The 6,000-nt window shown below is 35.6% G+C and overlaps 1 long non-coding RNA gene across 2 annotated transcripts in view; it reads right to left on the bottom strand.

The window, feature by feature from the left end:
* The window catches only part of LOC129392246 (uncharacterized), a 53,253-nt gene that overhangs the window by 11,400 nt on the left and 35,853 nt on the right, over positions 1 to 6,000 (bottom strand). The window contains exon 3 of one of the 2 annotated variants that reach the window (XR_008617805.1): positions 2,153 to 2,242. The exons of the other annotated variant lie outside the window; for it this stretch is intronic. This is a non-coding gene — a long non-coding RNA (uncharacterized lncRNA). The remainder of the gene's footprint in view (positions 1 to 2,152; positions 2,243 to 6,000) is intronic. 2 annotated transcript variants of the gene reach the window in all.

Raw genomic sequence — 6,000 nt, 5'->3', positions numbered from 1 at the left:
TGAGCCTGCGCGTCCGGAGCCTGTGCTCCGCAGCGGGAGAGGCCACAACAGTGAGAGGCCCGCGTACCACACACACACAAAAAAAAACAAAAAACACTGGACTTTTAAGATCTCCCAGGTGAAAATAATAGAACATGTTACTTCAGAACTCCGTTTTCCAATTCACATCAGATTCCCCTCTGGATTCTTGCAATCTGAGAAGCACACACAAGCTAACTCATCTCTTACTGGCCCGCCCATACTTTACCCACACTCACCCTCTGCCCTGACCCAGAACACCATGGGTGGCAAAAAGGGATAGAGATTGAGAAGAATCCCTAGAATCAAGTCTGATGAGGAATCGGAATCCATATTGACATAAGAAGTGCCTGCCAACACCAAATACCCTTCTCCAAGCCAGCTATTCCTTTTTCAGCACATTGCTACAGGGCTAAAGGGACTTAGGGACTCATATTTAAGGGGAGGTGCTTTGCCATTCCAAGTAAGTGGCTGTGAGAAGGTTACCATGGAAACCACCACTTGAATTTTGGTGTATTTAAAACCTCAATTCAGCGTTTAAAATCTGTAGTTTGCCCTTGAGAAACATCCCAGCTTTGGTATCCCAGCTTTTTGGTAAAAAAAGCTTTGGGTAAGTGGGAGCAGGGGAGCAGAGGTGATTAGTCTGTTTATTTAGCTAATTAAACTATTTCTTTTAGGCACAGTAGTTGGTTTCTTTGCCAGTGTAAGCAGGAAATTGGATTCATTATGTTTAGACGTGCCCTTTCATTCAGGTCACAGTTGTACATTCATAAATCTTTTTATCATATTTAATATCTATGCAGATGCTGTGTGGCTTCATGTTTATATTACTCCTTCCTAAAAAAAAATAGAGTCAAGGATGTGTTTGCCTGGCATTTCAATTTTTAAATGGGAATTAATAATAATTAATTACTAATAATTAATTACTAATAATTAATTACTAATAAAAATAAGGTATTTTTATATCAGCTGCCTACAGAATCACTATATGTGTGCTTGTTTGGACATAGCCAACTTCTCTCAAGGTATAATTTTACTGTTTTTATACGAATACGTTTTGTCGTATCAGAGTCAGTTGTGGTGAAAGTTCTATAATTTTTACTTGCAAGATTTGTGAGCATAGTATGGTCAAAGACCATAAGACATACCAAAAACATGTTATATATACATGAGGAGTGCACATAACTGCACAAAGTGAAAATTCATCAGAGTAATGAAATTAATTAATAATTATTAATAATAATTAATTTAATTGGAATTTAATTTAATCTTTTCCCATAAACCTAGGTTGTTGTTTATAGTTTCTTTCTCTTACAAACAGCATGGTAACCAGGGAAAGAAAACTTTTCATGAAATTCATTTCCATCATTCCATAGTCTGAAAATTGCATTTAAATTCTGAAAAAAATGGCTCTGAATCAGAGGGTGCCAGTTTCCCTGGCATATAAGGTTTCCTAGTTGGTCCTGTTTTCCTCTTGCCGCCATTCCTCCTTAACAGAGATACCAGTAAGCAAGGAAGGTGGTCACTGTTTTTCCACATTTCCCTTCAGGAGGCCTTCTCTTATAAAAATTCTTACATGTGTAGAGTAATATCCAAAAGGCACATGCAAAAGGCAAACTGAGGTACACATAATCCAAAGATTAGAAGGTCTCTGAATAATGAAAAGTTGGTTGAAAGTTGTGTACTGAGTTAATGTAATTAGAACATTACACTTCATTTCAAACTGCTTAATTCAGAGCTTCGAATTTGTACACTGAACTCTCTAATGTATGCAAAAGTAGTAAATGCAAAGTCATTAAAATATTGCTTATGCTAATTTTGTGTCCTTTTGGTATGCAAAATCTAGAAATTCCATTCAAAAATAAATATTCCAATGACAATCGATTCATATCATGTGAAAACATGTTTTCCAATTACCTGTTTGATTTATAACAAACACATTAATACATATTCTACTAATATGTATTACTTTTATATAATTAAAAGTTGTATTATTTGATATTCTTGAATTCTAATGGCATGGCAGCATTACTACTAAATTTGGATTGTCATTAGTGTCTAACAATTTATATCATTACTCCAACTTCCTTTTGCTTTAATAGTGTTTTAGCCATAGACACATACTCAACTTTACCTCAAGAATTCTTACATATATCAGTTGAATGTCACAATTCAGGTTTGTAGACCTTCCATAATTGCAGGTTGGAGTGTGGGTTATTTACATCTACAGATTAAGGAATAAACAATTAACAATCTATGAGTAATGCCACCATAATTATGCTATTTAGACAAACATTGGGTAGGCATAGTCTCCTTTCTCAAACATGAAGCATTTTCTTTATGACATTCCATTCTAAATCTCAATTTAGAATAACTAATAAAAATGATTATAAATTGCTTTTCAAAAATAAAACTGCTAAGCATGAGCTGAATAAGTACTATTAATTAAAGCTGTTAAGGGTTTGGAGCAAAAAGGAAATGTTGCCTCAGCATTACTAAAATGAGGCCAAAAACAACTGCTGATGAAATGCGAGAAATCCATAGGAGAATACTAGAGGTAGCAAAGGTAGCAAAGATGGCTTCACTATAAGATAAGCCTCATATTGTGTCAAGGGCTGTTATTTTCTTTTGATAAGGTATTTTTATATCAGCTGCCTACAGAATCACTATATGTGTGCTTGTTTGGACATAGCCAACTTCTCTCAAGGTATAATTTTACTGTTTTTATACGAATACGTTTTGTCGTATCAGAGTCAGTTGTGGTGAAAGTTCTATAATTTTTACTTGCAAGATTTGTGAGCATAGTATGGTCAAAGACCATAAGACATACCAAAAACATGTTATATATACATGAGGTGTGCACATAACTGCACAAAGTGAAAATTCATCAGAGTAATGAAATTTTGTTAAGGCTACAGATCAAAAAAAAAGAAAAAATTCACGTCACCCAACTGTGGTCAGGTGTCAAGAGTCCTTCATGAGGTTCACCAAAATCTCTGACCGATGCACAAGTAGAACAGACTATTAGGAAACCTAATTCACTTCCCTCCACCACAGCTTCCTTGGCAGCATTCTGTGGAATTACATGCCACAGAACTGGCCTGTTTACACAGTGCCTCATCATTCCCACAAGTCCAAAACTGGGCTTTTATGGATAATAACAAAGAAACATAATAACGAAGGATAGACTGAGTTCCTTTTTATTAAATTAGTGTGTGAAAAGCCAGCAGAGATCATGTGTATTCTTGTAAATTCTGCACCAACTGCTCTATAAAGAATCATGATGTGCAAAGTTTATGCATATATATAACCAAGAAATGCAAACAAATGCTTCCAATACCTGTAACACCAAATGTACTCTTTTTAAAAATCACATATTTTTATCCTAATTCATGTATTTAGAATGCCTCCAATTAAATGGATAATTCTGTAAACTCATGCAGAGAAATATAGCAGAAATATTTTCATATGATGGAGTTTTCCCTAAATTATAGCCACCAGCTCCATATTTTTGGACTGCCTTCAAGATGAGACCGACAGTGTTTATTCCTTATTTGGTTCTTTAATAATTAAACGCTCTTTTTTTGCATTTTGTCCAAAGTGGAGAGACACATTAAGTCAAATTCCATTCAACAAAAACTAGTGCTATTCCCAGATGGAAGAACTACCTGAAATCCTACAAAACAATTCCCATCTACAGAACTCAACGTGTTTAACATACAGAGTTGTTATATACCAGAATTGGAAGGATTTATGAGAAGTCAAGTGGATTGGTGGCTTTCAAACTTTTTCAGCCATACACACACACACACACACACACACACACACACACACACAAACCAAGTCTCATGAAATAGTAATTACCCTTATCCTATGAAATGCACTCTGAGAGTTTCTATTCTATTCTATTTTCAAATGTTCATTGTCACCCGCTAAACTGATTTTGTGACCCACTAGTGGGTTGCAGCCCACAGTTTAAAAATTTAGGCCACACTCCAACCTTTGGCAATTTATAAGAATGAAATAAAATATAGAGGAAATCCAATTCTTCTCATTTTAAAAATGATGCAAAAGTGGACTTATATGTCAATCTTTTCCAGAGCATGGATCATCCAATTTTTCTTCACAAATATAAGAAATAATAAATGATTGATTATTTACAACTACTCTCCCTTTAATTGGCATAGATTTCTTTTTTTCCAGTTTCTTCTTGATCTATAATATGTACCAACATGACCTTTGTCTTCCTGACATTGTCACTAGTGTATTTTAGCATTTCTATTGTACTTTACCTCAGAGTATTAGTACTTACAATATTTATTATTCTCTTTCTATTTTCCCTTTAATCAAGTCCAGTATACATTTTCATAGTGATTTTCCAATTCTATTAACCCTAACTGTTAACAAACTTACCCAGATTCTTTGTTGATTGTACACTGGAGGGTCAGGTGCTCTTGTGATAATTCTTTCCAGCACCCTGCCTTGTACAAACATCTTCTCTCTTCATTCCTCTAAAATGTATCATTAAATTAAAATTTCAGGGTTTTCTTAAACTTTTCTTTTGCTTTTGTATTTTTTTAGTTTTTTAAATTTCTTTTTAAAAAAGAAATTCCTCTAAAATATATCATTAAATTAAAATTTCAGGGTTTTTTTAAACTTTTCTTTGTTTTTGTATTATTAAGTTTTTTTAATTTCTTTTTAGAAGTGCAGTTTTTTAGTCACATATGTTAAGTGTTTGGATGGCTACATGGGGCCAGTGGCTACTGTACTAGACAGTGCAGGGTATCCTCATCTCCCCACAACTAGGAATGAAATATAATCATATGAGAACAATTTGGGGCATGGACTTTCAAGCAGCAAAATATTTCTCTGACACACCTGAATCACACCATAACTCTTCTTCTACTCTCATCCCCACATTCTTTTAGACTTATGAGAAGCTAGAAGAAAAATACAAGAAGAAAACGAGGGGAGCTGGTGGAAAAGGATGGTCAGCTAAAGCCAGAGAGAGTGGTCCCAGAGCATTTACCAACCTAAAGGACAAAGCAAGCTGCCAAAAGGGGAATTCAGGTTGCCTCCTCCACACCCCTCAATGCACCCACACCTGTCCTTCCCCTATTCCCCTCTGCACACTTATTTAAAGAGTTGCTAGTGGAAAGCAGTTGATGCAATAAGGCAAAGGATTTCATTTTTTAAATCATCTCTTCTGCTAGTCCTGCTGAATGGGAGGACCTTTACAGCATTTTGCAAATTGAATTTACCTTTCCACTTAGGTAACACACTTAACTGAGCTTTCATTTGTCTACTGTGGACTAAAAAAAAAGTCCTGTGTATTTACTGGCTCAGTTCTCTGCCTGCACGTGAGGGAATCGGGGTGTTTACATACCACTATTTCTAGCTGAGCCTACACTTTGGTTCCCAGAGGAAGGCAACTTGCCGACCATCTCCACGTATGAGAAGGGCATCTGTTTTCCCAGCCACATCTTACCATAAGGCTCTTGGTTCTCCCCAGAACCTAGTGGCTAGCTTCCCCCCGCTCACCCTCAGCCAAACTGGTTTCTCAGTTCTCAGATACTCTCTGTTTCCCTAGGCAACATCACTGTGTACAGAAACTCATTGCTTGGACACTCCTAGGATTGTCAGGGCCCAACATTTATTTTTATAATGATACTCAAGATTAATGACGTATTTTCTTTTTCAAGCACAAAATTTAAAGGGTATTGAAGTATAAAAAATGGCCTTATGAAGATATATTATAGATAAGTATTTGTAAGCAGGTAATATAAATATATATTTCACACTTAAATTAAACCAGATGGCTAACTGGATTTAGGGGCTCCATTTGACGAATCAAAAAATAATGCCATCTTTGAAAGTAGGCCAGTAAAACTCTGGCCCCACTGCATTTTCATAGTGATAGGAAGAGAAAAGCCATTAGTGAACAGCAAATCTCATCCAAACCTATCAGCAGAATTGACAAAA

Source organism: Physeter macrocephalus, chromosome 7, assembly GCF_002837175.3.
Source record: "Physeter macrocephalus isolate SW-GA chromosome 7, ASM283717v5, whole genome shotgun sequence".
NCBI classification, from domain to species: domain Eukaryota; kingdom Metazoa; phylum Chordata; class Mammalia; order Artiodactyla; family Physeteridae; genus Physeter; species Physeter macrocephalus.
The sequence above is the reverse complement of the archived record's forward strand: the minus strand, read 5'-3'. Positions and strand labels throughout refer to the sequence as shown.